Source organism: Carettochelys insculpta, chromosome 23 (genome assembly GCF_033958435.1).
Source record: "Carettochelys insculpta isolate YL-2023 chromosome 23, ASM3395843v1, whole genome shotgun sequence".
Taxonomy (NCBI): Eukaryota; Metazoa; Chordata; order Testudines; family Carettochelyidae; genus Carettochelys; species Carettochelys insculpta.
The window spans coordinates 13,879,246-13,894,051 of record NC_134159.1 but is presented as its reverse complement, the minus strand read 5'-3'; the positions used below and the strand labels follow the sequence as shown (position 1 = coordinate 13,894,051).

At 46.0% G+C, this 14,806-nt stretch overlaps 1 protein-coding gene across 1 annotated transcript in view; it reads right to left on the bottom strand.

Moving 5' to 3' along the window:
- Positions 1–494: 494 nt before the first annotated feature.
- The window catches only part of PLEKHN1 (pleckstrin homology domain containing N1), a 168,862-nt gene continuing 154,550 nt past the window's right edge, over positions 495–14,806 (bottom strand). The window contains exons 17-20 of the transcript XR_012642359.1: positions 8,636–8,779; positions 7,386–7,557; positions 3,551–3,598; positions 495–524 (exon numbers count right to left, since the gene is read on the bottom strand). The gene's annotated coding sequence lies outside the window, so the exon portion shown is untranslated. The remainder of the gene's footprint in view (positions 525–3,550; positions 3,599–7,385; positions 7,558–8,635; positions 8,780–14,806) is intronic.

Below are 14,806 nucleotides of genomic sequence, written 5' to 3'. Positions count from 1 at the left end.
CTGATCAGAGACATGTGAATGTATATCCATCCAGGGGAAGACAGTTTGTAGCTGGTAGTCAGTATGGCCCTGAGCAATATCAGTGGAGAGACTCGTTTTAGGATTGCAGGTGGGTTGAGGAAAAGCCTTAATACAACACTGGACGGGATGACTCAGGCCAGGTCTGCACTGGGAGGTAAAACTGATTTTTAGATACGCAAATCCAGTTACAACAATTGCGTCAGTGGAGTCAACCTATCTAAAACTGACTTTTGTCACCATCCCCACAGTAGGAGGTTGAAGGGAGAAATTCTCCCCTAGACTTCCCTTACTCCTTGTGACTGCCAGGAGTACCGGGCTCAACAGCAGCGTCCTGACCGTTCAATTTAGCACCTCCCCATTTGGTGCACTAAATCGAACCCCAGAAGATTGGCCGCCAGTGTGCTGAAATTGTTCCCGTAAATGTAGACGTGTCCTTAGATGTGTAAGCCTCAGACCTGATTGATCTTGACTTAGGGAAACTGTAGGTTATGATCCCAGCAGGGCTGAGGAAAGAAAACATGGGTCTAAATTACGGGGGAGAAATGTGCACAAAATCAAACCAGGGTTTAAACGCATGTGCGTGCGCGCACACACACTCATACACATGCACAATCTCTCTCTTATACATACACACACACACACACACACACGCCCTGACCAAATAACAAGGGTTTAGCAAAATCTCAGACCAGTGTTCCCTCTAATTTTGCCCATCCCTGGGCAGAATAAATTTTATGTGCACCACCGGTAGACACATGCTGGCGGCTGTAGACACCCGACTCTCCTGGGCAATCACAAAGCACCCAGCTTATGGGGAACACTGCCTCAGACCCCTCAATAGTCATCCATTCCTCTATACATCCACATTGTAACTAGACCTCCAACATAGTCCATTGCCAGTGAGTAACACAAAGCTCTTTCCACAGCTGTCCATCAGCCCCAGAGAGTCAGGATTCTTGGCCTCACCACCATTTGGACCTGCTTCAAGGAGCTCCTACTCAATTCCACAATGAAGGATAGTGTGAGTTGGATGACAAAGGCTGCAACTGTAGATTGACAGTACCATCAGTGGTGTGATTTCAGAGATGGAGAAATCCTGAGGCCAGAGCTATTGCAAAGGGATGCTCCCCGTGTGTAAAATTGCAACTCTGGAGATGACCCGCAGACCCGATAGTCAAGTCACACGTGGGACACAGAGTGGCTGAACCCATTGTAAGCAGATTGGCTCCATCATCTCCCCTCCCCACCCCGTGAAAATGTACTCCTCTGCGGGATAACACATGGACCAGCCAGGCAGGGGGGTAAGATCAAAAAAGCTGGCCAGCACTTCAAAGCCATGTGCTAGCTACCATGCAGATGGAGACAGGGGAGAAGGAACCACATGACTCAGTACTGCCTGTTTCCATCAAACCAGGCTCCCTGCAGGTGCTGGGGAAACTTACAAAAACATTCACCTCAGGCTTGATTGTTTACAGAGCACTGTTTAAACTAACAATGAATAAGATGGTGCATCAGTGAGCACTGTTCCTGCTAATCTTTTCCATCTGTGTGCAGAATAAATTTTATGTGCCCCAAGGCTCATGTGAACATGCACTACCAGGAGAAATAAAAAAGCTAGCTGCAGGTGCATCTTCTGAGCGCTCAGCTTACAGGGAATGTTGCCAGTGAGTCTGCTGTTGACTGGCTGAATGGCTCCCTCACCCAGCAGCCTGTCCATAGCTTAAATTTCTTTCTGATGAGCAACAAAAGATGTAGGGGTGGAAGAAATGTCTCATTTATCCCACTTCTCCACTGGTGATGGTGGTGGTAATGGAAAAAGGATATAATGCAAGTAATCCACAATTCAAGCAGGGTCTGCAGCCAGCCCTGGGTGAAGACAAATGATACTTGAAATATTTCACATTCTGTGGCGCTGATTGTCTTGCGAGGTCCTAAAAAACTTCAGTAGATATGGTGCATATGGCACCACCTGGACAATGCCACCTGGGATGGAGGGAGGTGGTAGAAACTTTATCCTTAGAAGTTAAGTCAAGGATTGAGAAAGCCCTGGATGGGATGATTGTTAGGGTTGGTCCTGCTTTGAGCAAGAGGTTGGACTAAATGACCTCTGGAGGTTTCTTCCAACCCTATGAAACAGTCTGCTGCTGCCCAGCCCAGCAATAGCAGCCCAAGGAATTGTTGGCCAACAGGGCTCAGCAAACTCCAACTCATTCAGAAACTTCTCTGGGATCTTTAATGTGCGACAAAGCTGGGGGTTCAGAGGCTTAGCTGAGAGGCCACATGCAGTCTAGCAGTAGATCGGTTTATCTACGGTGGGTAGAAGACGGTTTGGGTCAACGTGACGGGACTCTGGCGTGGCTGTTGCAGGCAATGTCCTTATGGCAGGAGAATTCCATTACCGTTCTCTTTGGTTCCATGAAGCTCCAAGGCATCTGTGTCCCGTGTTTGGTCCCCACGAATACACTTGGGTCCAAAGTGAAACTTCCCATGTGCTTCCAGCCTTTGAGAGGTGCAAAGGCTTTTCATTTTGGGAGGGCAGCAGCTGTGCTACCGGGACACTGTTTGCTTTCTGTCCCCTTCCCTTGACTATCAGGGAGTGAGGGAAGAGTACAAGGCTTGTGTGAACCCCTCGTCCTGCATGCGAGCTGTTACTTCCCCTCATTCCCTCATAGTCAAGGGACTGGGAAGAAGAGCAAGGAGCATCTGGGCACATAGAACCAGTGTTCCCTGTAAGCTGAGCATTTGGGCAGCCGCCCAGGAGAGACTCAGGTGCTGCCCAGCTGATTAGCAGAGCAGCCACAGGCAGCAGAATGTTTCTATTTGTGGTGCACATCCACACACATCTTGGTGCACATAATAAAATTTATTCTGCCTGTTGATGGAAAAACTTAAAGAACACTGCACAGGATTGCTTCTCCCCCCCGCCGTGCCCTCCCAAAATGGTGCCCATGCGGAGGCACCCTTCTAAGCTTTGCCCTTCAGTCACTAGACAATAACCAAAATCAGTGTCCATGGAAAATAAAAACAAAACAAAAACAAAACAAAAAACCCAAACTCAGACCAAATGCACTAACAGTTCCCAGAACGGCATGTTTGGGGATTTGTCATAAGATAAAAAGCCTTGTCTGAAACAAAAGCACTTTCCTGCTTCCCAAATACTAGGAGGCAACATCGGAGACTACTTGTTTCTGAGACAAAAGTGCAAATAGATCAGTATTTGCTGCCACAGCCCATGTAGGCTGGAGCTAATTGGAGAAATTTGGATTCTGCGCAGTTTAGGGGAGAGGCTGTAAAAATAAAAGAGCAGAAAGAAAAATCCAATGGAAAAAATAAGGTGAATAATGTGAAAACTAAGCCAGCCACAGGCAGATTGAAAATACAGCGTGTATGTGGCTGATGGGATAAAGCACCTGATATTGTTACTGTTCTCTGGACATAGGAATGATGAAATGTCATGTTCTATTTCTGAATGGAGGAAAGGAAGAGCGAGAGAAACTGTGATAAAAATTGAAGTCAACGTCATACTCACCACAATGCTCACTTGTACCTCGTGTTGGGAGTTGCTTCAACCCTTTACCTGCAGCAAGGACGAATTTATTTAGTGAGTCCAACTTTTATGATATTTGGCGTTTTTTCTTGAATCTCCAGCACCTGGAGTCATGCGATTCTCTGAGAATCTCTACTCATGCCAAAGCTATGCTGGCACACTCAGCTTCCTTATAGAATCATAGAACCCTCGGACTGGAAGGGACCTCGAGAGGCCATTGAGTCCAGCCCCCTGCCCTCATGGTAGGACCAAGTACTGTCTAAACCATCCCTGATAGACAGATTGTCCTTCACTATAGCCAAATCAAATTTATAATCCTCCAGTTGCCTTGCCTGGTATGCTACCAGGCTGGAGAGGTTACTGACAGTTTTCCACAATGCTCGGGCTGCTGCTGCTTTGACAGCCTTTTTCTTTGGTTTTTGCTTCAAACCCCTCACAAGCAGAATCAAAGGCATCCCTCTCTTGGGTAGAATCTTGTCCCCATGGACATGGGCCTTCGTCTGCTACCCATTTAGCAAGGAGAGGGGGTTCTTCAGCTAACACCCTCCCCTTCTGGTCCCTTCACTCAAAAATTAGAGGGCAATTTTTTTAAAAGCCCAACATATATATAAAACTAATCTTATGATTATTTCAAGCCTGACTGATGCTTGGCATAGTTGGGATTTCTGACACAGTAGTTAGATCATAAGAAGATCCCAACTGCATTTACATCACTGAATCCAGCTTTACCCCAGTATGGCCGAAGGGAAAGGTGTTTGTTTGTTTGTTTGTTTTTAATTGGGTATGCTTTGATGGAGGAGCCAGGGAGGAAGAGAAGATCAGAGTTTTGATGACAGGGCTGGTATAAGGAGGGAGGGGAGTTTTGGAAATGCAAAGTGGTTTGCACACCCTAAAGTTGTCTGAGAAGCTAGCACAGCCATCCTCCTCTCTCTGGAGTTAGCAGCAAATCCATGAATCTATTATCAGGAGTCCCACACTTTATTTTTTCACTCAATAATTAAAAAAAAAAATAGTGACAAACATGAAAGCTCCTCTTTCCCCCCTCCTCCATTTTCCCTAGATCCTGTCATGCAGAGAAGAGGTTCAAAATACCCCAGCTTACACACATGGTTCCTAGTGAGACGGAGTCTAATTAAGAAGAAATCTACACAGGCTCTGCATAAAGTCTGAGTGGCAGGTTATTATTGTAGCAAAGTGCCACCTCTGCCGTTTTGTCGAGAAAGCCCATCAAATTAGAGAGAAATAAGATGTCCATCTGTTTCGTGAATGGCAGGGCTGTGAAAAAATCAGATTCCCACAAGTTCCTTAAGTCCCAATTATTCCCAGATTATCTTTTGAGATCTGGAGATCTCAGCTGAATAAACCCGTGGCCCTGTTACTGACGGCCGGGTGCACCTCTAAGGAGGGCAGAGTGGGACCCAAGCCCTGGGGTTAAGGCCTCAGTCCCTCCAGTGACCTCTGGGGTGAGGGTTGCTGCTTTATAGACTGACAGCAGATAAACAGCCTGTGTTAGGCCTCTTCTTTGGCGCTGCCGTCGGGTAAATAGAGAGGGCAATTGCCTTAGAAAGTTAAAGAATAACCGGGAGGGTGGGAGGGAAACTTCCAATCAAGTATGAGGTAAAGCCTATCCCAAGGGAGGAAGGCAAAAGTCACCTCTCTAGTTACAGGGGGAGCTTTTCAGCAGCATCAGCAGTCAAGGCCTTCCTTCTTGCCAGGGGCCAACCCTCAAAGAGGTTTTTATTGACACCATGTGGCTCGTATTTTGTTTTATAACCGATACACCACTGGATTTTTTTTCTGAACAATATGGGTTTTGTTTTCTTCCCCCTGCAAGGAGGTCAACTGGTGCTGACGGGGAAGGGATTTGTTTTATTCTTTGCAGGAGTTAGAGACTGAAACGACCTCCTCGGTCTCGTCCCAGCCACCACAGCGACTGCTCAGTCTCCACCGGGTATTGGCCTTTGCTATGGTTAAAGAGCTCTTGGATGATAGTTTTCATAATTAGACCAGAGCTGTCTGCTTGATTGCAGACTTCTGCTCTCGGACGCTGTCGGGGGGGCGGGGGGTGGGAAATCCCTGTATAAAAAGAAGGGAGTAACATAGAATCTAAATCTGTGAATTTCTGCTCTCTTCCTGAAAGTGTCTGTTTTACCAAAGAAACTTCAGCTGACGGAGAGTAAAATGCTCAAAAGTGGATTAAGCCCCATTGTTTTTCAGTGAAATACAGGTGGTCTAAGTCCCAGAGGGCCAGATTTTCAATGATGATTGGACACCTAAAAATGAAGTTAGGTGGGATTTTCAAAAGAGCCTAAATAGATGATGCACCTCGCACCTTTAGATATTAAGCTGGAGATGGGTCTGATGTGAGCTTCTTTGTCCTGAGGTGATATCTAAGCAAACAAACACTCCTGAAGCGGCTAGTAACAGAGAGAAAGCCGCGCTAGTCTATATACTATTAACACAAAAGAGCAGTAAAGTAGCACTTTAAAGACTAACAAATAATTTATTAGCTGAGCTTTCGTGGAACACCACTTCTTCAGACCATACTCTGTGCCTTAAATATTGAGTCTGTTCTGGTATGGCTATGGTCTGAAGAAGGGGTCTGTCCCACGAAAGCTCAACTAATAAATTATTTTGTTAGTCTTTAAAGTGCTACTTTACTGCTTTTCTGAAGCAGCTAGCATGCTTAGAGTTTAGAAGGTGATTTCCAGACACGAATCGTGGTTGTCTTCTATAATTCTTCCGCCTACCTTAGTCATATGTTCCCAAGGTTTGCCACACCCAAACTGGCGTAGGTGATCATGGCCCTCCACCCCTGTCTATTCTGAGTGCTTTCTAGCATTTTTACAGTGCTTCTGTACCATAACCAGGAAGTAATACTATCCCAGAATTTCTCTCGCTGCCTACCCCTACCCTGTTTACCATCCAATTTCCCCATCGTTACTAGGTGTTCAAGTCCTAGTTTCTTCGTTACATGTCCTATAAATTTTGCTTGTCTTGTCCTTGTTCTCTCTAGCAACAATCTCCCACACTGGCTTCAATCAAAACAGACTCATTTGTCCTCTTACCTTTCCATGGAATATGCCACATCTTCCTTAAAAAACACATTTCTGTGGCTTCAATGGACTTCTCAACTTGCTTGCTGATTGTCCACGCTTCAGACCCATATAATAATATTGGCTCAGTATAACGTTATATTCCATGCGTGGGTGTAAAAATGTAGTGGGAACCTTGGATGTAATGAACTTTCACCTTCATATAGCTCCATTCCACCCAACATGGTCTTAACAATTCCAGCCTTTGCACGTACATTAGCCACACCTGCCATTGCCCCACCTCCCTTGCCTTCAAAAAATGGGCTTGATCTGCATTTCATCTGCACTGATGTAAATCAGGAGCATTCCTACTGATGTAGTGACATTATAGTGGGATACAGGAGAGAAGAACCAGGCCTGGTGGGACACTGTCCTGCACCCTTAGCCCTCTTCATGCATGCAGAGGCCCCTGCCTCTAGCAGAAACTTTGCAGCTCCCCTACCCAACGAGTAGACTATCTGTTGACAGCTTAGACAGATGCATAGAGATGTCTGGGGGACAGTTGATCCATTGGCCACTGATCCCTGCACAACAGAGGGGTGAACAGGGCCGGGAGGTTAGTGCTGAGCTGATGCTACACCTGTGTTACACTGTCCTTCCACTGCTCAGATTTTTCTCACCCTCCCAGGAACACCTGTCCCCAGTTGGTCACAATCACCACTGCCAATAGCTTTTCCCCTCTGGACCATGGGCACGGCCAGCAAGCCACGAGGGAGACTTGCCTTCTGTAGACAGCTCCACACAGAGTGGATTCTCCTGGCCCTCAGTCCATTGCTGTGCTCCCCTCTCCTCGCAAATCACAATAAGCTGACTCACATGAAGTTTTTGATCTTCTTTCTTCCCAGGCTTTAATTGCAAACCCTTTTGTGTGCTGACTCCTGGGAACCCCTCCACCTTGAAAGAAAGGGTTGGCAAACAGAAGGGAAAGTTACCAGAGGGATACCACGTCTGAGCCCAGCAGAGAGCTAGCAATGTAGGGGAATAATGATTTTATTTCTCTTTTTCTTTTCCCCTGCATTAAATTGCTCTAATGTTAAACGCTTCTCAGAATGTTGCTGGGAGCCTACCAGCTCCACATCTGCATGCATTTCCATTTCAAACGCTGCACCAAGTAGTCTGCATTAAAACCAGCATCCCAGATCCCGGCTGGAACAAGAACTTCTAGAATTGCTCTGCTATAGGAAAAAGCGTTCACGCTTAAGCATGTTGCACCCTGAATGGACATGTTACATCCCAACTTCTGAGGACTCATCACAGTGGAAACTTAAGGCTCAAGAGCATCAAACATGAGCTTTAGTAATAACATCTGCATTGCACATGCATCTATACAACATAGTCTGTGTTCCCAGAGTCCTAGTCTAGCATGCCCTGGGCTCAGTATGAGGACCAGTTTCTCTGAGCTGTTTTGAAGACCCAAGCAGCAGGTTCAAACATATCTGACTTTGACAAACTTGAAAAGTTATATTTTTTTCCACCCAAGAAAAAACCCCAAATGTTTTCTGGCAAAGCCAGATCATGTTGGGGAAATTTTTTCATTTTGTCAAAAACCCAATTTTCCACCTAAAGGAGTTTTGATGAAAAACGTTTTTCCCAGGCCTGTTCAGGCATTTGAAGTGGTTGTCTCAGAACATTACAGGATGCCATCTCCCTCTGCTCCACTGGGCCACAGCAAGTGAGTTCTCTGCTATCGTGAATTGGTTGGCTTTAAGCACACTGGAAACTTGGCCTCTTTCCAGTTATAAGATGCATGTTCCTGAGCATACCTTGTCTCAAGGTCACTTTTGCAAAAAACATGGCAAACTGTCCACAGATTGGAATAGTAAAATAGCCCAAAGTGCTTATGGTATCTTGACAAATATCCCCACATAGGGCAAGGGTCATAACCTAGAAAATAGCTTCACACAAGATGAAAAAATGCTAAGTATAGCCCAAGTTTGTAGAAATGTAGAAAAGCATAGCCCAAGCTACTCACCTACACCACGTCCAGAGAACTTGCATCCAAGAGTTTGAAAAGAGCTGGCTGAGAACCTTGTTGGCACGTTAACGTTGTTTTTCAATAAGTTCACTGGGAACATCAGATCAGGAGAAGCTGATACAGGACTTGCTTAATAAAGATCTAAGGGATGACAATGTAACTAATGTAAATCAACATGGGTTTATGGAAAATAAATTCTTTCAAATTAATTTGATTTTTTTTTAAAGATTATTAGTTTGGTTGATAAAAATAACAGCATTGGCATAATATGCTTAGACTCTGCAAGGCATTTGACTTGATATACCCACAACATTTTGATTTAAACCCTTGAGCAATATGAAATTAACATGGCACACATTCAATTAGTTAAAAACTGACTAACTGATGGGTCTCAAAATGTAACTGTAAATGGGGGATTGTACTTGAGAGAGTGTTTCCAGTGAGATACCACAACAAACATAAAATCCTCATGTGCAGTTTGCAGATGACACAGGAATTGCAGGAATGCTAATTAATGAAGAGCAAAGGTCACTGGATTGCTCTTTAAACCGCATGCAAGCCGTCCGTATGAGACTGATATGGCAAAATGCATACGTCTACATCAGGGAACAAAGAATGCAGGGGATTCTCCCCTGGGAAACAGTGACTTTGAAAAAGTTTTAGGAATCATGGCAGATAACTAGCTGAACATAAGTTCCCAGGATACTATGGCCCAAAGAGCTAATGTGATCCTGGGAGATGTGAAAGAGCGATGTAGTTTTTACTTTTACTTTCGGCCCTAGTGTGACTACTGCCTGAATTCTGTATCCAGATCTGGCACCCACCATTCAAAAAGGATGCTGATTAAATCAGAGTTCAGAGGAGAGCCACGAGGATGATTAGAGGATGAGGAAACATGCCCTGTAGTGACAGACATACGCATGAAACCTATTTAGCTGGACAAAGGGATGGTTACAGGTGACCTCACTGCAATCTATACATACCCATATGGGGAACAAATATTTAATAACAGGCTCTTCAGTTTACCTGCGAAAGCAACAGCACAATCCTATCAGTGGAAACTGAACTTAGACAAATTCAGGCTAAACATAAGCTATGTTTTTAACCGAGAGTAACTAACCACTTGAACAATTTACTGAGGGTCATACTAGGTGCTCCATCCCTGACCATTTCTAAGACAATACGGCATCTTTAAAAGATCCGCTCCAGGAATTGTTTTGGGGAAGTTCTACAGTGTTGTGCAGGAGACTTGCCATGGTCCGTTCTGTAATATGGTCCATAGTGGTCCATATTTAGACTCTGACTATCTTCAGGTGGAATGGGAATAGCTTACAAGTCACCTATGATTCGTACAAGTCATGCAGTGTGATTAAAGATAATGTCAGGCTCCTTTCCCATTCTTGAGTAACTAAGGCCGTGTCTACACGTGCCCCAAACTTCGAAATGGCCACGCAAATGGCCGTTTCGAAGTTTAATAATGAAGCGCTGAAATGCATATTCAGCGCTTCATTAGCTTGCGGGCGGCAGCGGCGCTTCGAAATTGACGTGGATTGCCGCCGCACGGCTCCTCCAGACGGGGCTCCTTTTCGAAAGGACCCCGCCTACTTCGAAGTCCCCTTATTCCCATCAGCTGAAGTCCCATAAGGGGACTTCGAAGTAGGCGGGGTCCTTTCAAAAAGGAGCCCCTTCTGGAGGAGCCGCGCGGCGGCAATCCGCAGCAATTTCGAAGTGCCGCTGCCGCCCGCAAGCTAATGAAGCGCTGAATATGCATTTCAGCGCTTCATTAGTAAACTTCGAAACGGCCATTTGCGTGGCCATTTCGAAGTTTGGGGCACGTGTAGATGTAGCCTAAGAGGACTGGACAAGCCACAGAGACACGGGCAACACCTTCTGTTTCTATGCCCAAATCCATTGCCGCCCCCTCAATGACTTGCCAGGGGAGAAGGCATACTGTATTTATTCAGCCCGTTTTAGCTGTTCCTGCTGCTCTGGGGCTTGCGACCTGATAAAGGTTTCCAAGCGGTGTTCCTTGTAAGCTGAGTGCTTGGGCAGCTGCCTAGGAGACACTCAGGTGCCACCCAGCTGAAGAGCAGAGTGCCCACAAGCAATTGCATGTGTTTCTGTTGGTGGTGCACATGCTTGGTGCACATCAGAAAATTTCTTCCACATATGAATAGAAAAAAATTAGAGGGGATGTTACGTACAAGACTCGAACGTCTGCTCTGCTGCCGCTGGATTTCCAGAAGCTTGCAAAGAACCTCCTACTTCTGCCATTCCACCAGCTTTACCGCCAATGAGCAACAGGAGGTAGAATCAGACCTCATGTATTTTCTGTCTCCTAAGGGACTTGTGGGAATTAAAGGTCTGGTTTCATGTCCTTAGTAATCAATTGAGAGCTTCCAATTGATTTCAGAAGGCTTTGAATCAAATTCCCCTGGACAGATGTAAATCAATGGTGAGCGAAAGAGTCCGGCAAGGAAGAACTGAAAGGTGGGTGGGGGGTAAGTAGGATTACCATATAAAAGGACACCCCTCTGAGGGAGTGTATCAGTATCTACCAGCTCATGGTGTATTAATGTGGTGTTATAGTCTAGATAGTACATGAATACACAATAAGTCAGTAGATACTGATACAGATACACCCCTCTCGGGGTGTCTGCTTATTGGAAAGGTCAGATATGGTAACCCTAAAAAAAGAGCGTGTGTTTCTTGCCACCTTCAGAGCACCAAGGTGAAATTAAACAAGGAACACCCAGAGAAACTATGCCTCCAAAGAAATGAGGCATTAAGATAGACTGGACATCCATGTTCCAGCCAGCAGCAGCTCCTTGGAACTTCATGCTGGGCATTGAACCCTGGACTGAATCAGGTCAAGTTTAGGATGAAAAAAGAATCAGGGAGTTATTCACAGCCAGCCCCAGGCCTCTTCCCTCAAGTTGTTACGGGGCATGGGGAGAGGAAAAATTTCGGAAAACAAGGTTAAATTATGATATTTAAAAGAGAGATGTAGCAGTGGCTTTGGGTCATTGTGAGGCAGTTGTTGGTGCAGGAGGATAACGTCGATGCCTTCAAGGTTGAGTGACGGCTGCCTCGAGTTACACGACGAGACTGTTGCCAGACAAACACTGAAAAACTAGATTTGGGAGGGAAGAAGGTTTAAAAAAAAAAAGACAACCACATGGGCACAAATGAAACGATCGATTTCATTGTGCGCTGCTGACCAGGGCGAACCCAAAATCAAAGACTTTCCTAGTCATTTTTCTAGCCAAAAGTGATGTCGGCTGAATAACTTATTTACATGCCAATGTGCAGCACTCAAATGGCCCAGGATGGGAAACACAATGATAGCAGCGGATCATGGGAGCTGCCCCGCTAGGAGGATGCTAACGAGGCACTGGCTGCAGCAGGGAACAGCAATGAGTTTTTAATTGGTGACACATTATATTTATCAAACTGACAGCTGGGGGAGGGGGAAGGAGCAGCCCCCTTCTTGTGTGTTTTCCTTACATGACTTCCTTTGAGCCCTGCCCTGGGGGAGGGAGGGAGGGGGGGGAGAAGGGCCTTCTAATAATTGAACCTTCCCTGAAAGATAACACTGAATTATTCATTAGGGTCCTTAAAAGGGTGGCTAAATCAGGGCTGAAACAAAGCCAATGCGATGCCATTGTGCTGGCTCCAACCACTCTGGGTCTACTTAAAACCAGGCAAGAGAAGGGGTGTGAGGAGCCCTTTCAGAGTCCTTTAGCAACCCCCAATAGCCTCTGTTTTGCGGTACGACGGTGTTGTTATAACGTGTTTCATATTCAGAACCAAATCCTTCCTCCCAGGTTGGGAAGACTGCATCTCAAGGGGCCTGCGGGGCAAGTTGCAGCCTTTCTAACCTGGGAGAACAGGTCAGTTTGTAGAGACTTGGTCAAGATTGGCAGGGCCAGAACTCAACCTGCTCTTTTTGTTGCTTTTCGAACTTGGTAAAGTCTCTCTCTCCAGAGACCTTCAGTCACTGGGTTTTATTCCCCACTCCCCAGCAGGGTTCCCTCTACATTTTTCCACCCATGGGCGGCGGCATAGACTTTTTTTTAATGGGCATGATGCTCCCTGTTCATCTGCTTCTTTTCTAAGGGTGTTGGAGAGCCTCCTCGCCAGCCATTTTAAATCAAGGCGAGAGGTTTTATTGCAAAAGGTCTGCTCTAATTCAAACAAGGATTAGGTCAGGGAAGTCCAAGGGTTGGCGTCATGCAGAGGTCACAGTAGATAATCACAGTGGTCCAAGGAATAGGGCCAATTACTTTGGGTATGTCTTTACTACAGGAGAGCTCAACCTGGCCACGGTTGATCTTCTGGAGTTCAACTTAGCGTCCCCAGTGGGGACGTGTGAAATCAAACTTACAGGATGCCCCCACTGACGGTGGTGCTCCTGCCCCCCATTACAAGTAAGGGGTCCCATGGACCTCCCTTCGCGGAGATGGCGCAGAGGCCCGAATTCAGGTGCGTCAACTCTAGTTGCATAATTCACGTAGCTGGAATTAGTCTCAGAGGGGCAGTCGTGTTAGTCTGCACCTTCACAGGAAAAACCCAAGCAGTCCTGTAGCACCTTAAAGACAAACAATGTTATTTATTAGGCAACGAGCTTTCATGGGTAATGCCCACTTCAGATTCCAGAGCAGATTCAGATTCCGCCCAGCTGCTTAGCAGAGCATCTGCATATTCCCCCACGCCTCGGTGCAGATAAAAAATTTTATTCTGCACACGGATGGGAAAGGTCAGTGGGAGCCTGGGGTCCAGTTCTGCACATCTACAACCGCAGTGGTGGCCACATGCCCAAACAGAGCAGCTTGCATCGACTGCACGCCCAAGTGGCTGCACTGTTTAAATCTCGGCTTTTCTAAGTAAACAGGTTTAAGACTGTACCTACCCCGTGTATTAACGAAGCAGGGAGCATCTTGTCTTCCTTTCCTTTCTTCAGTATTGTTGCAGGTTGGACCTCAGCCTCCCCCTGTCTTTTAAGCCTTTCTTTTACTCGTTTGTTGACCCAGAGGTTTAGCCTCCATGGTTTGCTTTTTAAGCCCAGATCAGGTTGGGGTGGGGGAGGAGGGAGAAGACGACGAAAGAAAGAGACGAGTCTAATGAAATATTTAAGATTTCAGGGGACAAGCCTGGGAAGTGCTGACAAAGGTTTTGTTTGTTCCCCTTTTTTTGGTGAGAATGATGGGAGATGAGCCTAGAAGTAGGTTTCAAGGGAGACAGGGTCACTCCATATTGACGGGAGCTGTGTTGGCATTGGTCACAGCTGTGCTGCCTTCACTCCCAGCTGAGCCACCAGCCTCCAGCCTTTGTCCCACATTGTGAGCAGGACATAGCGCCAATTTTACACAAAGTTGATTGCATGGCTTCTGCTTTGTTTCCCCTTCCCCCCCGCATCACTCTCCCCTCCTGGATAAAAAAAAAAGGAGGGGGTGACAACGTGATGAATTCCTTCACTGCTGGGCCACATAATAAACTGGAACACTGCAGCTCCGGCTTTTTAAAAAAAAAAAAAAACTCAGCAACAACCCCATATCCCACTGTGTTCCTCCTTGGAACCTGATTTTTCCCACTAACTGCTCCCTGATTTATGGACTTTCTCTTGTGTTGAGCATATGTGACTGCAGGCGTTTAGTATTCGCAGACATTTTACTTAAACAACTGTGAAAGGGCAAGTTTTCCTTGAAACTGAGCTGTAGAAGAAACACATTTAGCCATCTTCCCCACCTCCACCCCATCCCGCATCTCGTGCCCCCCATGGATTCAGTAATGATGCTAACGGGGTCATTTTAAGATTTTCTCAGGGAAGCCAATCTTGGCAGGAATGGTCCCTGCCCTTGTATCTGTGCAGCAGCTGGGTATAAATGGGCTAGTGTCAGGTCACGACTGTAATGCAGACATGAGAATATTTGGTAAGATTACCATATTAAAAAAAGAGGACACCCTGAGAGGGAGTGTATCGTATCGCTATTTACCAACTCATGTTGTATTTAATCCATTAAATACAGCATGAGTTGGTAGATATTGACACGGATACACTCACTCTCAGGGGCGTCCTCCTTTTTTGAAAGGCTGAAAGGTCAAATATGGTAGCCTTTATTTTGGGCCCTACTTCTATACTTCCATGAAAGGGTCTTTAAATTATTT